Source organism: Desmodus rotundus, chromosome 10 (assembly GCF_022682495.2).
Source record: "Desmodus rotundus isolate HL8 chromosome 10, HLdesRot8A.1, whole genome shotgun sequence".
NCBI lineage: Eukaryota > Metazoa > Chordata > Mammalia > Chiroptera > Phyllostomidae > Desmodus > Desmodus rotundus.
The window spans coordinates 26720166-26735186 of record NC_071396.1 but is presented as its reverse complement, the minus strand read 5'-3'; the positions used below and the strand labels follow the sequence as shown (position 1 = coordinate 26735186).

The window sequence follows — 15021 nt, the reverse complement described above, 5'->3', positions numbered from 1 at the left end:
AGACCCTTGGCAGTGGACAGGCCTTGATATCAGAGAAGACCGACAACATCCCTCGTACCGGGGCTCAGTCACAGAGGGCCCAAGCCAGTCGTGGGCAATCTCGGCCCCGTGACCTGGAATTTGGTCTGCGTGCTGGAGACAGAGGTCAGCGGGGTTGGGTTCATGGGGATGCTTTTGCTTATTTGACAGGAGGGACAGGCTTGACTGGAACAGTCCCTTCCCACTTTGCCTCCTTCTTTCTGTCTTTTTAAAAAGGTTTTATTTATTTATTTTTAGAGAGAGGGGAAGGGAGGGAGAAAGAGGGAGAAAAATGTCAATGTGTGGTTGCCTCTCCTGCACCCCCTACTGGGGACCTGGCCCACAACCCAGGCATGTATCCTGACTGGGAATCGAACCAGTGACCTTTTGGTTCGCAGGCCAGTGCTCAACCACTCCGCCACACTAGCCAGGGTTCTTCCTTCTGCCTTAAGGAAAGAAATCTCTATAAGTACCCTGGCCAACTGGGACTAGGAGGTAGGAAGCCAGCGGACAAGACCCCAAGTGCAAAGTTGGTGGCATAGAAAGTCCATCCGTCACAAAATCACAGAATACTTGCACCAGCCCCAGGCTGCCCACTCTGGATTTCCGATCATGTTTCTCATATATACACATCTTTGTTCAAGCCCAGTAAGTCAAATATTTGGTTACTTGGAGCTGAACTTATCCCTAACTGATACATGAAGGTAGAATAATTCAGATGTCACAACTAGAACAGAAGTCACCAGAAAAAGAAAACCAGAGGCGAGTTCCATTTCTAAACATAAAACTTAAAAGGTCAGCGAGAGGACCCAAGCTGTAGAGGAAGACGCGAAGGCAAAGGAGGAGCCTGGGGCTGAGGCTCCTCAGAACGATGGAGGTGAGGACCCGTGCCCACCTGCGCAACGTGGACAAGCCTCTGGGATTTTCTGCAGCGACCACGGTGGGTCATTCCTGAAATGCCTCACATGGGAGAGAAATAAATCCCCTCTTATTGAACCCACGGTTCTTCTAACAGCCAAACAGGATTCAGGTGCTGATAGAGTACATTGATGAGTCACAGGAGCAAAACCACATGGTCTCAAAAGAAGCTGAGAAGTCCTTGTCCACTGATCAGACCAGTGCGAAACCAGCCAGGGGTAGAAGACACTTCCTCTGCTCATGAAAGGTATCGCTCCCAACTCACAGGAACCACCCCGCCTCCTAGCGAAAACATCAGGAGCACTTCCGTCGAGGTCCAGGGCAAGCCCACGACTGACTATTGGAACAAATGGGGACACTTTAAGTCATAGGGCTGGAACAGGACCTACGTACGCAAACCAGTGCTTTCCCTGCCGACCAATGTTAGCCAGTTAAGCCTTTGATAATATCCAAGAATCCCTTGAAAAAACCTCAAAAATCCATTTCATAATCTCCAAGACCAAGCGTGGCTTTGGGAAGTCACTGTACTTTCTCACCTACGCGTGGGGAACGTACCACGTCTTTGTTAGAATCTTGTTAAATTAACTAAAGTCAAATAAAAATATTCCTCTATTATCTATAATCTACTCTATTTTTATCTCTGCCTTTCTAGTTCTACCTCCTGCATGTCTGCCTCTTTTTACCTACCTACTTACGTATCTACCTGCCCACTACCTTTTTCTCTCTCTGTCTGGCTACCTGTCTATCTGATTATAAGTTTATCTGCCTCACGATTTATATTCATATCTGCTTTTCTCACTCTCGTTCTGCCTCCCCTTTTCCTGTTCTGTGTGTGTGTCTGTCTGTCTGTCTCTCTTTCTGTCTTTCTACTACCTGTGTATATCAGTCTTTCAACCTATTTGTCTCTTTACATATATGTGCCTGTCACTGTAGTTACCTGATTATCTGCCCTTGTCTGTCTGTCCATCCATACAACCCTCCACCCATCCATCCATATGTATCTCCTCCTTCCATGCTCCCTCCACCTCTGTGTCTATGTCTCTTTCATGTCTTAGTCTTTCTTTCTGCCAGCCTAATTTTTATCTGTCAGCCAATCCATCCCTCTATCTCTACCCGGTCCAGAGCAGAGCCTCAATAAATGGTAGTTTATCTCACTCCTCCCAGTCATTTCCTTGCGTCCTTCATTTCTCTGTTTCCAGAATCCGTGGCTGCTCCTGTGGGGTGGGCCAGGGACGCCGCCACCCCAGGCAGCTGTGGCCTCCGCCTCGGACGGGCCTGTGGGCTGGGGGCCTGGACACGGGGCGGGGAGCAGGCTGCAGCACACCCTGATATCACCTGCACATCGATATCACCTGTCCTGTCGTCCACTTACGTTCAGACGCCGCGACTTCCCGGGGGTGTGGGGCTGTCAGGCATCCGGACCCGCGCTGCTGTGCCCCTGCTGGATGTGGCCCATGGTCGCCCCGTGGAAGGTATGAGACACTGGCCCGAGAACTCTGGAAAAGGCCACCAAAATGAAAGAGACGGTTCATGTTTTCTCGCAAGTAACAACTTAACATCTCCATTTGAAGAGTTCACTTTTTTAATACTTTAACATCTAAACATTAACCTTTGAAATTCCAACATGATTGTAACTATTCAATAGCAACTTGCGACGGTCTTGATAGTGGACACCATACCCCTGAATCTCCTTCCCCAACGCACGACCCCACCCTCTGCTTTAATTTTTTTACGGACCCAGGCATAGGGAGGTTGGCCAGGATCAGCAGGAAAAGTCTCACTGGTGTCACTGAGGGAGGCACCTGGGGGAGAGAACATGCCAGCCTCGGCCCAAACCCTGCCTCCTACCCTCTGGGACACACCCTGCTGGGGCGGCCCACGCGGGATCTCAGAGTCCAGCGGCTGCTCCTCATCACTGCTGTGGCTCCCAGAGCACCCCGCCTGGACCTGCTGTGGTCGCAGGGAACCCAGAGTCCAGGGCGATGGCACTCCTTGGTCCCCGTGGGACGCGCTGTGCTCCACTGTGGGGAGCCCCGAGAGTCCCGGGGGCTGCCCCGCTGTCCAGGACAGTGCGCCGCGGTGTCCGCGAGGGGACCGTCCTGGAGAGTCAGCAACAGTGTGCTGACTCCTGGGGTCCCTCCCCTGCAGCCGTGCGGGGCTTTCCGGAAGGCGCAAGGGCCCTGGGGTGTTTGAGAGCACAACTAACAGGAGGATGTCCGGTCACACGCGCGCGCGCTGCGCAGACGGCACACACCACGCGGGGGCACGGGGGTACTCTCCTGCATCGCCACACCGGAGGATTCCGCCCGCGCCTCTGGCACACACCCATTGGCTGCGCGCCCTGAGGCCTAGACGGTAGAGCCCGTCCCACCACCCAGAGCCTCCGAGGGCCACAGACCTGTAGCCCACACCTCCCTCCCAGACAGATGAACCGAGCGCCCGGGCAACGTTCCAAAGCCAGAGTGATCGTGCTCTCTCATTGGTGGTCGGGCTCTTCCCTCAGTGCACAGTATCTCGCTCTTCTGCACACTTTCCCACCTGAATTTGACTCTGACGCGTGTGTTGTTGCTCCCTTTTCTTTTTTACTACTGCTTGTCACAAGTGGTGGCTACGCCTTTATTTTATGTTTTATTTTTTTTAAAAAGATTTTATTTATTTTATTTTTAGAGAGAGGGGAAGGGAAGGAGAGAGGGAGAGAAACATCGATGTGTGGTTGCCTCTTGTGCGCCCCCTACTGGGGACCTAGCCAGCAACCCAGGCATGCGCTCTGACTGGGAATCAAACCAGAGACCCTTTGCTTCACAGGCCTGCACTCAATCCACTGAGCTGCACTAGCCAGGGCTATGACTTCATATTTTTATCTTTTTTAGGTCATTGTATTTCAGCTGTGTCTCGTTTAGTACCTTATGTATAAAATGAGGAATGTCCCATACCCTGTCCAGGTGCGGTTGTCCAGGAAACGTTACCAGGGTTAAGAATCACCCAACGAGCTCTTTGCGTGGGTCTCCTGCATACCTGCCTCCCCTTTCACAAATCTACAAACAGTTGATGTGGATGAGAACTAACTGCCGATTGTTGAATAAAGCTGCAAAACTGCCATAAAAAGAACGTATATGCTTATATAAAAGACCCAAAGAAAATACGCTAAGGGATTGCCGTGTAGCCAAATCTGCTCATCTAGTTCCTTATCATCCTGGGATTCCTGCCTGATTTAAGAAGGCTTCCCTGGGAGGTCTTTGAAAGTTACTCTAATATTTGTATAATCGGACTCCCCCACCCCACATTTAGATTTAAACCCCACCCGGAATGGATTCATTTATATGCCGTATTGCTGGCATCCAATTCTATGTTATTTCAACAGTATCGATTCAGACAAGATACTCATGACAGGTCCCACGCTTTCCCGTTGAGTTAAAATACATCCTTACTCGAAGCTGTTTGTGAAATCTCCATCCTCTTTCGGCGATTTTTATTTTATTTTTCATTTTGGTGCCAAGGCTATAGACTCTCTTGTCAGTACCTTTAGTCTTGCTAGTCTTCTTCAAGCATTTCTTGCTGAAATTTGTGAATCTGGGCTCAGTTAAACAAAAACCTAGGAAACTGTACGTACCCTACTTGCAGGCATACTTGGGGATATTGCGGGTTCGGTGCCAGACCACGGCGATAAAGCAAAGAGCTCAATACAGCGAGTCACACCATTTTTGTTGTTGTTGTTGTTTTCTAGTACATATAAGAGTTCTGTTCACACTACACTGTACTCTACTAACTGTGCGGTAGAATTATGTCTCTAAATGTGCATACTTTAATTAAAAACACTTTATAGCTAAACCATGCTAGCCATCCATCCCCCGAGCCTTCAGGGAGTCGCAGCCTTTTTGCTGGTGGAGGGTCCTGCCTTGGTGCTGATGGAACCGTCTCTGCAAAGCGAGTTAAGGCCAAGTGCAAAACCATGGGCCCCGCCTGTAGGTACTTAACTCCGAGAGGATGGATGTCCTTCGGTTTAGTTTCCCTGCCACTGAGATTAGTATATTTCCCCGTTATTATTTTTTTTGCTTATAAACTCTGATTTATTCTTTTTATTTCTCCGTTATTTAAATTGTCATTTATTAAAAATGCACACTTCTTGCTTTCAATATGCATGCCCACGGCAAAATACCAATATACATATACAAAATAAAAAAGAGACTGGGAAAAGTCATTTCCAATGCTCTGGCCTCAAATTAAACTTCTTGATGGACAAAGAGCTTATGCAGCTGATAAAGAATAACAGTCATAATTGTAAGCAGTGCAGCCATGGTGGAAAACAGTATGGAGGCTCCTCAAAACATTAGAACTGGAGCCACCCTATCACCCAGCAATCCCACTTCCGCGAATATATCTGAAGGAAGTGAAAACGCTTTGTTGAAGAGATATCTGCACCCCCAAACTCACAGCAGCATTATGTCCAACAGCCAGGACTCGGAAACAACCAAAGTGCCCACCCTCAAATCCATGGATGAAGATGTAGTGGTGTGTTATGTTTGTGCATATATGCAATGGGATATTACACAGCCATGAAAAATAAGGCAATCCCGCCATTTGTGGCAACGTGGCTGGACCTGGGGGGTGTTATGCTAAATAAGATAAATCAGACAGAGAAAGACAAATGCTGTGTGAACGCCCTTCTAGGCAGAATCTAAAACAATCAAACCAGAGAAGACACACAAATTCACAGAAAAAAGAGACGAGATCTGTGGTTAGCAGAGGTAGGGCTGGGAGCAGGGGGATCGGGAGCAGGGGGTCCCAGGCACAAACTTCCAGCTCAGTGAGCTCTGGGACGTGACACCCGGCACGACACCCTTAGTTAACGCTGGGAGGGATGTGAGTGCAAGTTGTGCAGAGAGCAAATCCTCAGGGTGCTCACCACAAGCAAATAAAAGTGCTTTTCTCCTTTTGTTGTTTTATACCTATAAGAGATGGTGGGTTATTAACTAAACTTCCTGGGGCGATCATTTCCTAATATACGTAAGCCAAATCACCACGCTGGGGTTCTTAAAGGTATACAGTGCTGCAAGCCGATGAGCGCTCGGTAACTAGAGAAAAAGGAACCAGAGAGAGGACCGTGGGAAAAGCCATGCTGGCTTGTCGAAGAGGCATCAGGGACAGCTGCTGACGATATGAAAAATGCACCCCCTCCAAAAATCAATCAAACAAATACGAAGCAAACAGAAACGCTTTTGCTTTGGAATCTGAGGAGATGCGTAAACCTTAAATCTCCACCCTCCAGGGCTGTGTCGGCATGTACAAAAGAGTAAAATGCACACCCCCTGTGAATCACACTTAAAATCATATCTTACAGAATTACACAGAAAGACACTATCAGTGACAGGCCCCGCCCACCCCGTCCTGCCCACCCCACCCCACCCTGTGTGTGATAGCGAAGGTCTGAAGCCAGCCGCCTGGGAGCGGTGGGCGTGTTGGAGGCAGCCGCACCAATCTCTCCAGGAGGACTGTAGCCCGGAAATCCCAGCTCTGGGGGATAGAGAAAGCAGCTAGGCAAAGTTCTGAGTTCCAATCGTGGAGCTTTTGAAGGCTCTTTGGGAGAGACCTGGATAAGCGATGAGGTCAGCAATCGCACCACCTGGCAGGAACAGGGTAACCTTAGGACTTCATGACTAACCGATGGGGAGTCTGTCGCTTCCAGTCACGCCAGGAGAGAGAAAGTTAGGGGGGCAGGTGACGAGAGGCACCGGTGTCCTGTGTTCTTTCTGGGCCAGAAGGCCAGGTAGGGAGGAAGGTAAGGGAGGATGAATGAGGAAGTAAAAATGTAGAGGAGCCCTGGCCGGTGTGGCTTAGTTGGCTGGAGCATCATCCTGTAAACCGCAAGGTTATGGGTTCGATTTCTGATCAGGGCACATACCTGGGTTGCAGGTTCAGTCCCCGGTCAGGGCACATATGAGAGGCAACTGATTGATGTTTCTCTCCCTCTCTGTCTCCCTCCCTTCCCCTCTCTTTAAGCATGTCCTCAGGTGAGGATAAAAATGATAATAATAATGAAAATATTTTTAAAGCAAAGGAAAGAATTACGCTCCGGTCCTTTGGGATTGTGGGGGGAGGTGCATCAGAACCTAGGCAGAACGAAGCACTATCGGGGAAGGACCTTCAGGAGAGAGCAAAGGTGGAGGGGAAGATGGCAGGGAAATGGGCCATCACCTACAAACTGAACAACACACTTCTAAGTAATCCGCGGGTCAAAGGGGAAATCGCAAGGGAAATAAAAGTGTATATACTGAAGGGAAAGGAAATCAAAACACAACACACCAAAGTTTGTAGGATGTGGGGAAAGCGCAGCTGAGAGGAAATTTTACAGCACTGAACGCTTCCGCTAGAACAGGGTAAAAGTCTCCAATCAATAACCGGAGCTCGCACTTTATGAATCGAGCTAAATCAAACCACAGCCAGCAAAAGGAAGGAAGCCACAGAGACAAGAGCAGAAGCCAATGAAATTGGAAACAGCGAAACAATAGAGGAAATCAATAGAACAAAAAGCTGATTTTGTGAAAGCATCAATGAAATGGACAAGCCTCTGGCAAGACTGAGAAAGAAGAAAAGAGAGGATGCAAATTAGCTAGAGCAAGATCTAGAGAGGAGGCAGTCACAGATTCCCGGACAAGGAAATATGACAAATAGCTCTTGCATGCAAACTGGGTCACTCAGATGAAGGGGACCACATCCTCAAAGAGCACAGACTACCAGAACTCAGTGTGAAACAGATCATTGGAATGTCCCTACGCCTATTAAAGAAATGTAATCTGTCATCTCCACTCTCCCCAAAGAGACATCTACAGGCTTACACTGTTTACGAAGAACTTTGAAGAATACAACCACGTGTTTAAGGAAGAATGAATATCAATTCTGCAAAAGCTCTTCCAGAAAACTGAAGGAGGTAACTTTCCAATTAAGTGTATGAGGCCAGTATTACCTTAATACCAACATCTAAGTAATAGAGTATATTAAAAGTTATCACCGTGGCTGGTGTGGCCCAGTGGAATGAGTGTGGGCCTGCAAACCAAAGGGTAGCAGGTTCGATTCCCAGTCAGGGCACATGCCTGGGTTGTGGGCCAGGTCCCCAGTAGGGGGCACTTAAGAGGCAACCACACATTGATGTTTCTCTCTCTCTCTTTCTCCCTCCCTTTCCCTCTCTAAAAATAAATAAAATCTTTTTTTAAAAAAGTAAAGTGGATTAACCACCCTGAATTTAAGACTTTATATAGCTACAGCTTATTACATGGCTGCGTGCATCAAAGACACAGAGTGCAGAATCCAGAACTAGGCCTTCACAATGTAGCCCGGTGATTTTGGTTTTGCTCCGGCCGCATTTTGGAATGGCTTTGTTGAAATATAATTCATATATCATACAATGAATCTGTTTAAAGTGTGCAATTCAGCGGTGGTTGTAAAATTACATTAGTAAGCTTGAAAAAAAAAACCATGGTAAAATAGACACAACGAAGTTTGCCGCGTTAACTGTTTCCAGTGTACGATTCCATGACATCAAGAAGTACGGACACCTCCCAGGTCTGCACACCGTCCTTGCATGGGGCCCATGGTGATTTCCTCTGCGTCACTTCTATTTCAGTGTCTGGGCTACCAAAGGGAGCGCTGGCCAGCTTCCTTGTGACAAAGCTGATAAAGTAATTCAACAGAGGAAGGGTAACCTTTGCAACAAAGGGATATCCTTTGTAAACTGGGTCCCCATCCACACAAACCCCAAACAAACCCTAAAAAACCTCAACCTCACATTTCATATAAAAACTGAGTCACAATATCCGGCCTGCAGGGCACGCCCAGCAGCCCCGGCAGCCAGGCGGGGCTGTGCTGAGTCCGGGTTGTAGAGTCTGGGGACATTGGGTATCCATCCATTCTGTCCCACCAGTGGCTCAGACAGGACCACACACAGGCAAACAGCGTCGCCCTGAGCAGAGCTGATGGAGAATGAGAATGAGCGGTGACGAGATGGGCGCCTCCAAAAGCTTGGTTTCCCCAACCAGTCATGGGCAGCTAGGTTTTCTGAGTCTCTAAGCTTTCTTAGTAATAAATTGATTAATTTGGGGGGTGGAGAGAGAGAGAGAGAGAGAGAGAGAGAGAGAAATTCATTTGTTCCACTTATTCATGCACTCATTGGTTGATTCTTGTATGCACCCGGACCGGGGATCGAACCTGCAACCTTGGTGTTTTGGGATGACGTTCTACCCAACTGAGCAGCCCGGCCAGGGCCCCCCAACCAGTAATGGGGACGGTCCATCGTGACAAGGTGTGAGGGATGACAAGGGCCGACTGTCCTGCAGGCCCTGGGCTGAGAGGGGACATGTACTGGGCTGCAGGCTCTCGGTCAGCCCTTTGGGTGTAGACCAGGGTACTGTTCTGACTGTCTACACGTCCTGCCTCAGCCTGTCTCCTTCGACCAGCTCCTGAGGGTCACGCAGAGCCTCCCGCTGGGACATGCCTCTGGGACCAGGCAGCTCACTTTCTTCCCTGCACTTTAAACCGCTTCCCCCTGGTCTTAAATCCCTTGCCCCGAAAAGGTTTCCTTCCCTCTCCTCCCTCTCTCTCGCCTTCCCTTACTTCTTATCACTGCTTACCAACATCCTGCAAACCTCACCTGTATAAGTCACCTTGAAGTCACCCGACTCCCTGGCAGGAATAAATCCTCCCTTATATGATGCTATCTGAAATGCCTAAGGAGCCTCAGAAAATGGAAAAATACAAACTATGGAATGCACAAGGCTTCACCGCTCTCCTGCCTCTCACAGCAAGATGCTCCTTCTCCCGAAGCTGCCCAGCCCGCCCCCCCCCCCCCCCCCCCCGATTACGCTGGAGAGCCGCGTCCAGGGTTCACACTGAGGTTCCAAGGACACAGGAGAACAACCCACATGGGAGACAGAGGAAACGAGGGGGAAGGAATGTGCTTTGCCGGTTGTCTCAGGCAGAGACGTCGTGTGCATTCGAGGCTCTCCGTGTGGGCAAGGTCGGAGTGGCCAGGAAGGGGACTTGTCCTCCCTCCTTCAGCCCAAGGTCATTGCATCTCTCCATTTCCTTCGCAAAGACTGCTGGAGTTCCCACAAGGATGCGGCAAGGAGGCACAGCTACACCCCCAGGGCTCCCGGAAGGGCCCTGTCCCGGAGGCGCCTCTGGGTATGCAGGAGACAGCACCCCACGCAGGTATGACGGGCCCCCACGATCGGGCACCTCTGCTCAGAGCGGGGCTGAGTCGGGAGCTCTCTGCCCAGGTGCGGAGTCCATCAATCAAAGTGTGACTTCACGTTTGTCTCCCTCCAACTTCTTTAAAACGTCTTCAGTTGGGCGGACTCGAAAAGGAGTGCGTCCCACCTGGATGAGAGTCTGGCGCGCGCCCCGACTTAGAAAAGCAGCCGCACCACCAAAGGAACGCACTCTGTCCCTGGTGTCAGCCAATAGCCCAACCCTTCCTTCACCACCTTGCGTGTGCTGTCCTGCAGCCCCAGAGCCCAGTGGGCGGGAACCTCCCCGCCCCCCTCCAAGGGGCGAGGCCGGGCATCTGTGGATGAGTGGAGGCAGGAGTTGGGCAGCTGGACCCAAGGGCACTCCACACGCGGCCTTGTGCCCAGGCCTGGCCGATGCCGAGGGTCACCAGCCCTGGTGGGCAGTCTTCTGGTTCCTGGAAGACCCCTACCCCAGGGTCACTCACTTGCAGTTTCCGTGAACTTCAGTGCTGAACGCCTGTCCGTTTGGTCATTTTAGGAAATTTCAGCCTGCTTAGGAGCCTCGAGTACGTCTCTGGCTTCCCACGCTGGGGTGCCTCTGTGCCTCCAGTGGCCCAAAGACAGGGCCCAGCACGACTCATGCACCCCATTCTGACAGCCCCGAGGGGTGCCTCCGGGCCCGTTTCCTTCCCCTCCAGATGCCCAGATGAACTCCCAGCCAGGGCACAACACCTCGTTCCTCAGTGTCCCCGGGTGAGAGGTGGAGCCCGCCCCCCACTCATTAGAAAGAGGCACTGACAGCGGCAATGGAGCGGCCTTTTCAAAAACTTCTTCCCATCACAGAATCCTTCTCCTCCCACCCCTGACCCCTTCCCTTCCACCCCAATCACAGGCGTCCAAACACCAGCGGAGGGATTCCGGCTCGTGGCCTTCAGGACTGTGTGCGTTCGCCTGGCACCCGCTTTGGGGGGCAGCGGCGGTTTTACTTCCGCACCTGTGTCTAAATTTCAACGTGGACGCCCCGTGGCGCATGGCTTTGCAAAGGACATAGTGTTTGCCTGAACGCCGTGGCAGAGCGCTCGAGAGAAGATGTGTTTCTGCAGCAGGTGTGCCAAGTCGAGGGGCGGCCACACGGACAGATGAGTCTCGTCCCTCCCTCCCAGCGTACACGTGAGCACCAACTCCAGGCCGCCGGCATTTCTCAGTGTGAAAGGAGAAACAAGAAAGCCTCCGGGGAAGCCACGCAGAGGGACGCCTCCCTGAACTTCTGAAACAGGACGCCCCAACTGCCACCCGCAAACGAGGGTGAAGCAAACATTAACAACTTCTTTTCACCGGGAAAGGATCAAACAGTGAAAAGGCAAACGACGCGGAGAGAAAAGATGCATTGAAATCCATCAAATCAAAACAGGGCCTAGTACCCAGTGAGGGAGGGGGACTGGAGTGTGCAGCCCCCAAACACGCCTCCTTGACATATTAATTATTGGAAGCTGGTTATTTTGAAGAAATGAAAGACTCAGGAGAAAACGCTGACCTTTCCCCTACCACCTAAAGGTCATTTAGACAGAGGACCTGCTCGGGGAAGAGACTTGCCATCACAAAAGACGATGGTTTAACATGAACTTGGAGCAGTGGATGGGGGGCGGGGACTAACCAGGCTGTTTGTGCAAAGCCCTGTGTCCCATGGTTAAGGGCGTCCCAGCAAACACTTGTTTTCCAGACACTTGCTTTTCTATGTCTACGTGAATTGTCCTCTTGCCTTTTGAAGGCCCGGCTCCTTACCTCAAAGTGGCACAGAAGCTTTAACTGCCTGTTCTGTGCCCGGGTCTCATAGCCTTATGACATCCTGCATGTGTTTATGTATTAAATTTGAATGCTTTATTGATCTGTCATATTCATTTGATTATTATCCCAACCAGAAGAACTTCGAAGAGTAGGAAGAAGTTGTTCTTTGCTCCCCACACCAGAATATATGCAGAAGCCATTGATAAGAAGTGGCTGATCCAGCCCTGGCTGGTGTGGCTCAGTGGGCCGGAGCGTCGTCCCATAAACCAAAGGGTTCCCATTCGATTTCTGGTCCGGGCACATGCCTGGGTTGTGGGTTCGGTCCCTGGTCAGGGCACGTATGAGAGGCACCTGATTGACGCTTCTCTCTCACATCGATGTTTCTCTCCCTCCCTTCCTCTCTCTCTAAAATCAATACACATGTCCTTGGGTGAAGGTGAAAGGGAAAATAGCGAATCCAATAGAAAAATAGAAAGCTACCTGAACACCTACTTTATGGGAGAACACCTGGAAGACCAAGGATCAAAAAAAAAAGTTTCTGAACCTCATTAGTTATCAGAGCAATCACAGCAAAGCCCGACTCTAGTATTGCTCTGAATGTCTGCACTCACTAAAGCAGAGAGTCCCGAGTGTTGGCGGGGGTGGGGAGCGGGTGTGGCCCTCCTACCAGGCTGGTAAGTGTGTAACTGGCTCAGCTACTTACGAAAATTGCTTGGCACCAATCCGATGTACGCCTGACGACCAGGCGTGTCAGTACGTGGCGTATGCCCACCACGTTGTGTCTCCCCGGGCTCGAGGCGCACGAGAAGGATTTCATCGCCACACTTGTATGTTTAAAACTCAGAAGGCTGTGTGGACGTCCATGGGTGTTTCTCCGCAGGTGTGTGAGATATGCATGCTCCAGTGAAAAGGGTGAGCAATATAAACCTGTGAACTGTGAAAGCCCTTTATGTAAAAGCTAATAAATAGGCTCATCGAGGACTTTTCCGATTCAACTCCCGTCTACACGCATTTTTGAAGACAGCCTTACTGGCATGTGGCCGGGCATTTGCTAGGACGCTGCTGGTCGCTGCACTCGGTGTGGACGCTTCTACTCACACCTGGCAGACTGACCCCTCCCCCGACCCCACCTGCGCAGAGCCAGAAAGATCTTCAAAGGAGGCAAATTACATCATGGCACTCCCTGCTTGACACCCATCCACGGCTTCTCAGGCACTGAAATAAAACCCGAACTTCCTCCTAAGCCTTCGTCAGCCGTCAGCCGGGCTGGCCCCGCGCCATGGTTCTCCCAGGCCAGCACAGCGCCCCTGTGGCTGCGCAGCGCCTCCTCCACCCTGCCGGCTCTTCCCTGGCTGTGCCATCTGGAAGTGACGCCGGCATTTCCCGAGGGCCTTGCCCTGAGCTTTCTGTCTCGCTCGCTCCTACTGTCTCCATCACTCGTGTCTAGTTACCTGGAAGAGTCCCCGTGCGTACACACGCCGCGCATCCGACCGGCGGGCTCGGCCACGGGACGCTGTAAGGGCGCCTCCGCCCGACCGACGGCGCCGCAGGCGACATCACGGGAGAGCGCGGCGTTGGCACCGGCGGATTTACCCCGCTGTCTGCCTCTGGCCTCTCTTTGCAATCCTCGCCTCTAAGCGTTTTTCCTGGCACTCTCTCTCCTAGGATCCTTGCTTTCGGTTGCACCCTTGATGTGTTTTCCTTTGGGTATCTATGTACGTGTTGTGCTAGAATTGCTATAAATCTACCCCAACTGCAGACCCAGTGGCCCCCGGCAACCAAGGGCACATCTGTTGCAGCTCCGCCCACAGCAGCCGCAGCCTGACTCCCCGCCCTGCTGGCTGCCGACCTGTGGCGGTTGGGTGACTTGCCTGAGCTCTGCTTCCTTTTACGTGCTAGTTGGCTGGCTGGCCTGCCGGCACTGGGGGTGTCGGGGAGCGTGAAATGACATAAACACGGGCGGATCAGCAGGCCTGCGGGCGCGCTGATGTCTAAAAGGAGACAGTTCCAGGTCCCTCCTGTCTGTCAGTCGCGCTCTGCCATCCGGCCTAACAGAGAAAATAGGGCACTCGGTTCCCCACAGAACGACTGACATGTCACCGCTGTGGGGACCTTTCTTTAAAAAAACCCACCACAAACAAACAACAAAACAGCCCCATGAGAAAAGCTTCAGCAAAAGGGGTATCTTCAAGTGTTTGCTGGCCACTCTCCGTTCTGGGAGGAAGCCCGGAGCAGTGGATCATCTCGCTTGAGACTCTGATTAGTTAGACGTGCACGTTGTCGCTTCTACGGCAACGTTGAAACAAGAGGCACAGAGCATACAGCGTCCAAGCAGCTGTGAGGGGAAAGGACACACCCCTGGCTGTGAATGCAGTGCCCCTGAGCGCCAGCAGCGGGGCAGGCCTGAGTGGCGGGCGTGGAGGCTGGCCCCACCCGCAGCTTCCGTCTGACAGCGCTGTAAGGAACGTACTGTGTTGGGGACAGGACGGGCACAGGGCCAGAAGTGGGGGGTGCAGAGCAGGTGTTTGAGGACCTGTTACGGGGGATGGTCGGGGTGGGCGGGCTGCCCTGGGAGTGTGGCTCTGGAGCATGGGTGTGGAAGAGGTGTGTGGTGAGTGGCCCGTGGCCAGGGTGCGGACATCTCTCCACCCGGAGTGAGGCTGCAGGTGAGCGAGTGCGTCTGGGCTGGTCAGAGCGGAGATCCCCATGAGGTCGGGGGTAGGGGGGGCCTGTGGTGCTCACAGCCGCACTCTGTAAGACAGGAAAGGCTGTGCAGCCTCCCGAGCCGAGGCGTGACAGGAGGGAGCTTCCACGGTGAGAAGCCGACGCTGGCTGCTGCTTCAGAGCAGATGGTCGAGGGCGGGTGGGGCGTGGGAGGAAGGAGAGAAGCAGAGCGATGAGTCGGGAGGCCCCTGGCTTCTCCGGAGGAAGGAGGGGACAGTCGGGGTGAGGACGGCAGCGGTGGGGGCGGTGAGAAGTGGCGGAATTCTCCACGTTGTTCAAAAGACCGGTTTTAAAAGGGATCCGAAGGGGAAGCAATAAACAAGAGGGGAGGAAAGCAGATGTGAGACAAGCAGCA

At 51.8% G+C, this 15021-nt stretch overlaps 1 protein-coding gene across 1 annotated transcript in view; it reads right to left on the bottom strand.

Annotated features, from left to right (window-relative positions):
• Positions 1-15021, bottom strand: part of OTUD7A (OTU deubiquitinase 7A) — a 103987-nt gene that overhangs the window by 36058 nt on the left and 52908 nt on the right. The window contains exon 2 of the mRNA XM_053912946.1: positions 2309-2432. The gene's annotated coding sequence lies outside the window, so the exon portion shown is untranslated. The remainder of the gene's footprint in view (positions 1-2308; positions 2433-15021) is intronic.